The sequence below is a fragment of the Colobus angolensis genome, unplaced genomic scaffold (assembly GCF_000951035.1).
Source record: "Colobus angolensis palliatus isolate OR3802 unplaced genomic scaffold, Cang.pa_1.0 Scaffold278, whole genome shotgun sequence".
In the NCBI taxonomy this organism is placed as follows: Eukaryota; Metazoa; Chordata; class Mammalia; order Primates; family Cercopithecidae; genus Colobus; species Colobus angolensis.
The window spans coordinates 608,584-618,219 of NW_012116021.1; the positions used below are offsets into that span (position 1 = coordinate 608,584).

Below are 9,636 nucleotides of genomic sequence, written 5' to 3' on the forward strand. Positions count from 1 at the left end.
AAAAAAAAAAAAAAAAAGAGTAAGGATAAAGCCATTATTATATATATTCTAGACTAAAAAAAGATGAAGAAGAAAAAAAAAAAGAATAAGGATGAAATAATATTTCAGCCAAACAGAAACTGAAAGCTTATGACTAAAAGACCTTTGCCACATGATGTTCTGATCCCAGAAAGAAGACCTGAGATGAAAAGAAAAATGTGAGTAAAAGGTAAATATGTGAAAAATAAAAACAAAGGATTAGGTGTATACAACATTAAAATTAGAGTCCAATTTGTGGGATTAAAGACAGAAACATAAACTACTGTATGACAATGGAATGTGGGGAGGGACAGTGGTGACTTTATATAAAGCATTCTAAGGTCTTTACATTGTTTGAAAAAAATATATAGACACCAACTGAACATTACGCAGTCTGTGTTTCAGGCCAGGCACGGTGGCTCACACTTGTAATTCCAACACTTTGGGAGGCCAAGGCAGGAGCATGGCTTGAAGCCAGGAGTTCAAGATCAGCCTGGGCAACATAGCCAGACCCTGCCTCTAAAAAATAGAACAGCCAGGAGTGGTGATTCCATGCCTGTAGTCCTAACTACTCAGGAGGCTAGGCCGGGCACAGTGGCTCACACCTGTAATCCCAGCACTTTGGGCGGACGAGGCAGGTGGATCACGTGAGGTCAGGAGTTCAAGACCAGCCTGGGCAACATGGTGAAACCCTGTCTCTACTAAAATACAAAGATTATCCAGGCATGGTGGCACACGCCTGTAATTGCAGCTATTCGGGAGGCCGAGGCAGGAGAATCACTTGAAGCCAGGAGGCACAGGTTGCAGTGAGCCGAGATTGTACCACTGCACTCGAGCCTGGGCAACAGAGTAAGACTCCATCTCAAAACAAAACAAAACAAAATGAAACAAAAAACAATAAAAAACAGAAGTTCAAGAACATAAGTTCAAATTCAAGACCAACTACTCAGGAGACTGAGGCGGGAGAATTAATTGAGCCCAGTAAATCAAGGTTACAGTCAGCTATGATCCTGCCACTACACTCCCATCTGGATGACAGAGCAAGATCCTGCCTCTAAAAATAAAAAATTTTAAAAAATAGTATATAAGTTTCAAAGCAGTAGAGAAAAAATGGAGTGAAGGAAAGAAAAAAAAACTTTCAATCAATTCGAAAGAATGAACAGAAGAATCAGAAAAAGCACACACAGAAAACACCAAACACGATGGTAGAAAGGAATCTGCATCCTGTTTTGGCCAGGTGCGGTGGCTCACACTGTAATCCCAGCACTTTGGTAGGCTGAGGCAGGTGGATAGCCTGAGCTCAGGGTTCAAGACCAGCCTGGGCAACATGGAAAAACCCCATCTCTACAAAAAAACAACAAAAAAAACCCCATAAAAATTAGCCAGCTGTGGTGGTGCATGCCTGTGGTCCCAGTTACTTGGGAAGCTGAGGTGGATCACTTGAGCGTGGGAGACAGAGGTTGCAGTGAGCTGAGATCTGCCACTGCACTTCAGCCTGGGTGACAAGAGTGAGGCCCTGTCTCAAAGAAAAAAAAAAAAAAAAGAAGAAGAAGAAAAAAAGAAATCCATCTATTTCCAAAACCATAACAAATGCAAATGGCTTGAACTCTCTGGTTACAGAGCATAGGTATCAGACTAGATTAAAAACAAAAGGAAATCCAGCCCTAGGCTGTCTATGGGAGACATGAGGACAGGGATCATAGGCCAAGAGGCCTATACAGGCTGAAACCACAGTCGTGGTAGGTAAGTAAGTAGCAATGAACCATGACCAAGGCACCAAAGCATGGCAAGAGGAAAGAATGGCACAAAAAGCAGATGAGAGACAGGAAAAGGACCCAGAGTGATGAGCCAGACCCAAGGTGGAGAAGACTGTTCATGATAGTAACTGCTATGGAGAAGTCAGGTAAGAGGAAGTCACAAGATGGGCCACCAGGCAGTCAGGTAAAAGGAATTCACAAGATGGGCCACCGGGCATGATTAGGTGGCCAGGGACCTCTAGGAGAGCCAGCTGGAGTGAGAGTGGGCTGGGGTGAAATGCTCCACTGTTGTTGAGCTGGCAAGGAGGAGAGGGGGAGAGAGGAAGTGGGGATTGAGTGGACTCTTCGTGAAATCCTAGGGTAAAGAGAAGTGACACAGGTTAGGGTTGGGGACGGGGAGAGAGGTGTGACTGTAGCTGTAGGTGGAGAATTAAGGCATAGGAGGATGTGGGGTGCCCAGACCTAGGGAGGAAGCCAGGGCAGGACACAGAGGAACAAGCAGTGGGGTTGACGGTGGCCACATGGGGAATGGACCAGGGAAGTGGGCACAGATTTCCCAGGTTGGGGCAGGGATGGGCAGGGCTGCTTCAAGGAGCGCTGTGTAGTGGGAAGACAGGAAGAGTTCTGAATTTCAGAGGTGACCTGCTTCTGGGTACTGGCAAGTCTACAAATGATCTTGTGATTTGCAGCTAGAGAATGGAGCCATGATGGGAAGCGATGGCTTGTGAGCCCAGGGCCCGAGGATCAGACATCACAGAGTGAGATTAAACTGACCAGCACTACCAGCTTCCAAAGGGTACCTGATGCTTCTCAAGGGGCCAGCTTGGACTTGGTCCTTGTGAGGACATTCTGATGTGCCCCAAGTTTAGCCACTGTCTTTTACCAAACACACGCAGGACAGCCTTCCCAGTCTGGAAGCCTGTATCCTTGCTGTCCCACCCAGAATGGGATGGGGCTCAGGATGTCATTCCAGGTACCATCCAGACGACAAAACCACACATAACCAAGAGTTATCACAAAAGTTGTAGTTTCCCATTTAAATGTGGAGGGTAGACATTCCTGCTTTCTGTAGTGACCACTCTAACTTCATTTCGATTCCATACATATAACATGTTGGGGGCAGGGAAAGAAGAAAGGGAAAATAGTTGGGTCGCAATGTGATACACTTATTCTCAGCTTCCCACTACACTAAAAATCCTCACATTTCCAACAGTTTTCTTAGTTCTCCCAGAAATAAACACACAATAGAGCATATGTAGTTAATATCAGAAAATCCTTTACAATGGTGATTGCAAAAGAGACCAACTCACTGGTTTTTTTTTTGAGACAGGGTTTTCAGGCTGGAGTACACTGACGCCATCACAGTTCACTGCAGCCTCAACCTCCTGGGCTCAAGTGATCCTCCCACCTTAGTCTCCCAAGTGGCTGGGACTACAGCTACACGTGCCACTGGCTGATTTTTAAAATTTTTTTTTTTTTGAGGCGGAGTCTCGCTCTGTCGCCCGGACTGGAGTGCAGTGGCCGGATCTCAGCTCACTGCAAGCTCCGTCTCCCGGGTTCCCGCCATTCTCCTGCCTCAGCCTCCGGAGTAGCTGGGACTACAGGCGCCCGCCACCTCGCCCGGCTAGTTTTTGTATTTTTAGTAGAGACGGGGTTTCACCGTGTTAGCCAGGATGGTCTTGATCTCCTGACCTCGTGATCCGCCCGTCTCGGCCTCCCAAAGTGCTGGGATTACAGGCTTGAGCCACCGCGCCCGGCCGCTTGATTTTTAAAATTTTTTTGTAGAGACAGGGTCTCACTATGTTGCCCAGACTGTTCTCAAACTCCTGGGCTCAAGCAATCCTCCAGCCTGGGCCTCCCAAAGTCCTGTGATTATAAGCATGAGCCACTGTGTCTGGCCTCCAACCCACTTCTAATAGTTCTTTTACTTCACTTACATATATATATATACACACACATATATATTATACATAAAATAAAGATAACACATACTGGATAAAAATTCAAATAATACAAAATGAATGACAGAAAAGACAAAAGGCCTGTGTACTTGGGGTAGGCACTAGGGATGGGGGAAGGGTCAGGTCTGTGAACTATACACATTAATTAGCAGGTAATAAAAAACAGTTATTTTACCTTTTGAAGCTGCTGATTCGACATATATTTGGCTGTGCTTTGGCTGTAACATCCTTTAATCCCTCCCTTTCAGAATCAACCCCAATTTCCTGTTGCCACCTTACCTCCCTAATTTAAGGGTGCAATTCTTCAAGTGCCTTCTTTCCAATTCTAGAATTTTTAATTTAGCCTTTAGTGCAGCAGCAGTTTTATTTTCTAATTACTTTCTTTGCAAACAATCATGAGTTGGGCTCAATAGTGATACAGGCTTTCATGGGCTAGCCTAGCAACCTGGAGCTATTCACAACGTGCTTCCTTGGGAAAATCCTTTCTATGTTTTACATGAACAACTGGGGAGATGCTTACTTGTAAAGTGGGGGTGGGGGTGAGCCTCTTCATCTGTGCTACCAAAAAGAGCTCACCCCTAGTCCTGCTTGCCCTGTTACCAGGGTAGGCTTTGCAACCAGCAACTCTGGGACCCCAGAGCCTGGGTTCTAACCCTAGCTCTGAGGCTTACTAGATCTGTGACCTCCAGAAAGGTATTCAACCTAAATGAGCTAACAGTATGTGTAGAGTGCTTACAATTATGCCTGGCATATAGTATGTGCTGTATAACAAAAGAGCTGGGTGAGGTTAGTCAAGTAAGACATTTGACTAATTCTTAGAGCTGGCCAGTGAAAGCTATGGGTCCTCTTCCCAGAAAAGCACACACATGTAACCTTCTGCACAGTTTCAAGTATCCCTGACCCTCGAAGCCCACCCACACACTGCAAGAGTCCAGGACCCCCGATTTCAACCCTCTGGTCTTCTCTACAGTAATGTGACGGTCTCAGGGATAAAACTCTGAGGCAATTCTTAAAAGTATTATGTTCCCATGCATGGAACTATTGAGCAGGTGCCTCTCTCTCCCCGTTTTAGGTTCCGCTTTTGGCAGAAACATTACACCTTTCTTCCCCAAAGCCCTTTTGACCCTTGCCAGTTTTTCTCTTGCTTCAGGCCAAATCCTCCCAGGGTCACCTTAAGACAATCCCTGTGTGCAGCTCCACACACTTTTAGGGAATTATTCTGATCCTTATCAAAAGCTCTGATGGTTCAGCCCATCTTCAGTGCTTACAGAAGTCAGACCAGAGCATGGACTAGTGTCTGCAGGGTTTCCGCCAACAGCAATACAGGGGTGGGTCACCCTCAACAAGCAGCGAGACAGCACAAACTGGAAAAAGCCAAAGATCAAAGAAGTCACCCCGGGTGACTTTCCCTGGGTCACCCAATGAGCTCCCAGCGAAGCTGAGAACCTCTCATTTCAGTACTTTTGAGTCCATCAGTGCTTTACAGACATTACCACGCATTTGAATTAAAATGCAGATCCAGTAGGTTTGCTGAGAAGCCCGGGGCTCTGCATTTCTAACTCACTACCAGGTAATGCTGATGCTGGTCCATGGACCACATATGGAGTCGCAAGGTTCACATCAAGGTTAATGAACTGTACCACCCTGGTTAAAGCCTCTTCATCCACACTGCAGGTGGCTATTTAAATGCCCTTTCTTCAGGAAAGCTTCCCTTCCCCCTCTCCATGATTACTGGCTTCTATGCCTCCGTACTTTTTCCTGTGAAGCATTTATAACAACTGTAATTAAAGAGTATTTGTGTAATTATTAGTTTAATGCCTGCCTCCCAGGGAGACTGAAAGCTTCACAAGGACAGGACCTGCACAGTGTCTAGCACATCACAGACTGCCAATGAACGAGGAGCTGCTGTGGTCTGGAACAGGCTGGGCCAGCATCCTGGAGTAGGCAGGTAACATTTACACATGTGGGAAACAGCCTCTGGTGGTATCAAGGCCAACAAGGACATTTCTTAGCTTTAAAATTCCCACTAGTTTCAAATATATGACAACTAAACTTTAAGCTGAAAAGCAATCTTTGCCCATAAAAAGATCTCCTACATCTTTATCAAGTGCAAAATAGCCCTGATCTCACAATAGCCACTCTGCTTAAGGAACAGTTGGGCCTCTAAAATAAGCATTCCCTTATAGGCTTCACTGGGTGAACCCTCTTCAGGCCCACTCCCTGACCAGCCTCCCTCTGCTGCAGACCCACAATTTCTTTAGTTTTTCTGCTGCTGTCCTTTCAAGGAACCCCAAAGTGCTGAACGCCCAACTCTTTGGCATGGGCAGAGATATATGACCACATTGTTGTTCCTGGGAGGCAAAGTTTGAAGTTAGACAGCCTGGATTTAGATACCAGCTCTGTGCCCTTGGACAAGTTATTTAACTCCTCTGCCAAATGAGAATAAGAATGCAAGAGCCAGCACCTGCAAGGACTAACAGAGACAAATACACAAAGCACGTAGCATAATTCTGGCCTAAGACACATGATTATTATTATTCTCCCTATATCCTGAGTCCAATTCAAAACCTATTGTTTTAGGCTGGGCACAGTGGCTCACGCCTGTAATCCCAGCACTTTGGGAGGCCCAGGCAGGCAGATCACGACCAAGAGATCGAGACCAACCTGGCCAACATGGTGAAACCCCATCTCTACTAAAAATACAAAAATTAGCTGGGTGTAGTGGTGCACGCCTGTAGTCCCAGCTACTCAGGAGGCTGAGGCAGGAGAATCACTTGAACCCAGGAGGTGAAGGCTGCAGTGAGCTGAGATTGCACCACTGCACTCCAGCCTGATGAAAGAGCGAGACTCCATTCCAAAAAAAAAAAAAAAGTCTAAAAAAACCTATTGTTTTGCACAAGTCTCCACCCAGGGGCTCCACCCCATTCAGGATCCTCTCTTCCCAGCCCCCTCCTCCTGCCTCACCTGTCTGGAGCTTGTTTGAAGCAATGACTCACAGCACAACTCTGCAGCTCCCATCAATCACCTCCCTGTCCCTGCCTGTGTCATTCATGGGTTCCTTCTGGGAGGTAAATCCTTTCCTAATGTCCAGTACATTCATTCAGCAGGTATCTACTGAGGGCCCACTATGGATGAGACCCTATTCTAGGCACAGGGACTCAGCAATGAACAAAGCAAAGACGTCTACCCTCAGGAACGTTGTAGGACATTTAAACCACAGACGGAGATCAGTTCAGGTCTTGGGTCCTTACATTCCTTCTCTTCTCTCCTGACCAATCCTAAATAAATCAAATCCAAGTCCAAGTACGAAGAAAGCATTCCAGATCAAAAAATGGTGTGATGTGAGAAAATCCCAATGACTAAACTGCTTCTCTGATTGTTGGACTTTGAAGAAGTCAATGTTGAAACAGCCTGAATCACCCAGTTCCCCCTAGTTGTCTCACTGGCCAGTCACATCCTCCAGCATAGTTTGTGTAACACATCTGGAAAATGAGGCACTCCATTTACCCGTCTTATGTGTGCAGCATGAGCCCACGGTTTCATGCTCTCATAGATACATTCTTTGAAGTGAGCTTGATTCGGGATCCCCAGCAGTAGCAGAGACAGTGGCCTTGTAGAAACAGCACTGGGAACAGGTTCTGAAAGCTCAGGTTTGAGTGCTGGCTCTGCCACTTACTGTGTAATCCTGGGTACAGAGCTTTCTTCCTGCCTCAGTTGCTTTCAGACAATCTCTAAGGCCTTCTTCCAGCTTTGAAGTCAAAGGGCTGGGATCAACCACCGTTAACACCAGACCCAGCACATTCACAGATCCCTTATTTCAACACAATGAGTCCTGCCCTGGGCTAGGCCCTGGCTAGGCCTGAGGAATGGGGATATGGGACAGGTCAGCAAGCCAGATGATGAGCCTGTGCCAAGCATTAGCACTGGTGGGGCCAGGGAGCCTTCACCTGTCTCCTCCAAGATGCGCTGGACTCCTCCTTTTATTTATTTATTTACTCCCTTCTAGAAAGAAGTTGTGCCTCTTTCCAAACACAACTCTGCTAGAAATATCTCTGGGCCACAAGGCAAACCTAAAATAGAAGTGCAAAATCTCTGGTGGTCCCATTAGTCTCCCTTCCTCCAACTCAAGAACCATTCCAGACCTTGTCTGTCTCCTTGTCTCTAGACAGTGCGCCTAAAATAAGTCTCCCTGGTAGGAAATGCCTGGTTGGAATGGAAATGACCCAAGCCCTGAAAAAATGGCCCGCTGACCACACACCGTGGGCTGAAGACTCACCCAGGTATCAGCTCTGAGGAGAAGACAAGCAAGTGAGCCTGGGTCCCCAACTCCCTGCAGCCCCCTCCACTGAGACACAGGCAACCAGGCCAGGCTAGAGTAAGAAAATGTGACCCAAACATCCAATTCCCCCTACCCAAAAGAAAGCAGCTCTATCCTCACGGCCCTCATGCAGGAAAGCCAGCTCCAGAAGATCACTGGGGCACCAGATGGGCACCTCTCTGGAGCTACAGATGACCAATCAGAGGCTCTGCTCCGAGACTGGCAAGTATCCGGCATGGAGTTACCCAGTCCTGAGGGTCAGCTGATAAAACCACCAAGAAAGTATAGAAAATAACATTCTCTTTAAAACAAACGAGAAAGGAATGGCCACTCTAGGTTTCCGAAGTCAAAACCAGATAGCCCCATCAGCTTTGATCACATTAGGAATACATTCTCTCTTATCTAATGAGTTAAGAACAGTTTTCTTCTTCCCTTCTCCCATGTGGCCCCATTGGTTCTCTAGGCCCCCTGAAGAAGACGCAATAGGGACACAGACCCCCAGTACTCTACTTGGCAAAAATGAACTTTGGTTTTACTTACACGTGTACAAAAGCAGGAATGAGAGGGCAGCTTCAAAGCTGGCTGAGTGACCCCCCAAGAGCACAAAGTCCTTCTCCGCACACCTGTGGGGAGTTTTGTGAATTTCCCAGGCACCCACAGGGACTAGTTATGTACCCTGCAGGTCGATACCGGCCGGGAGTTCCCATTTTGCACAGCAATAAAGGTGCTCAGGGTGCCCTTTGCAGGTGGGCACTCGGTCTGCAGCTCAAGGGTGGGCCGTGACGTTGCTCCCTCACTGGATTGCCCAGCAGGCTCCCCTCAGACCCGGTAGGATGAGCACCTCGAGGTGTCCCTGTGATCCCAGCACTTTGGGAGGCCAGAGCGGGCGGATCACGAGGTCAGGAGTTTGAGACCAGCCTGGCCAATATGGTGAAACCCCGTCTCTCCTAAAAATACAAAAATTAAACGGGCGTGGTGGCGTGCGCCCGTAGTCCCAGCTACTGGGGAGGTTGAGGCAGGAGAATCGCATGAACCCGGGAGGCAGAGGTTGCAGCGCCACTGCACTCCAGCCTGGGCGACAGAGCAAGACTCTGTATCAAAAGAAAGAAAGAAAAAAGAAAAGGCACCCAAGATACTGCTACGACTTGCCCTAACCGTCTCGCAAAGCCCAGAGATACATGAATGACCCTTTCCGGTTTGTTAAAATCCACACAAGCACCTCCCTGGCCTCTTAAATCTTTCCAAACTACAGCTCAGACTGGAGGGAAGCAGTTGCAGCGCCCATAAAAGTCATCTTAAAAGGCAAGTTGGAAAAAAACCCGATACGCACTAGTTAGCAAGTCCGCGGTGAAGGGGGCGGTGGCCCAAGGGCCGGATCTGCGGGATCTGCGCGCCTACGGTGGGGAGACTGGGGCTGCCCCGTCGGTCCCCGAGCCCGCGCGCCCACCTGGTAGCCTGAGGGCCCCGATCTGACGCCGGTGATCACGCCCCACAGCTCCATCCAATTAGGAAAATGACCGCGAGAAGACGGAGAGAAGGCGACGAGGAGGAAGGGGGGGCTGAGCCGCGGGAGGCTCAAGAC

The 9,636-nt window shown here is 47.7% G+C and overlaps 1 protein-coding gene across 1 annotated transcript in view; it reads right to left on the reverse strand.

Annotated features, from left to right (window-relative positions):
* ZNF710 (zinc finger protein 710) overlaps positions 1-7,542 on the reverse strand; it is a 77,192-nt gene extending 69,650 nt beyond the window's left edge. The window contains exon 1 of the mRNA XM_011948298.1: positions 6,988-7,542. The gene's annotated coding sequence lies outside the window, so the exon portion shown is untranslated. The remainder of the gene's footprint in view (positions 1-6,987) is intronic.
* Positions 7,543-9,636: the final 2,094 nt, after the last annotated feature.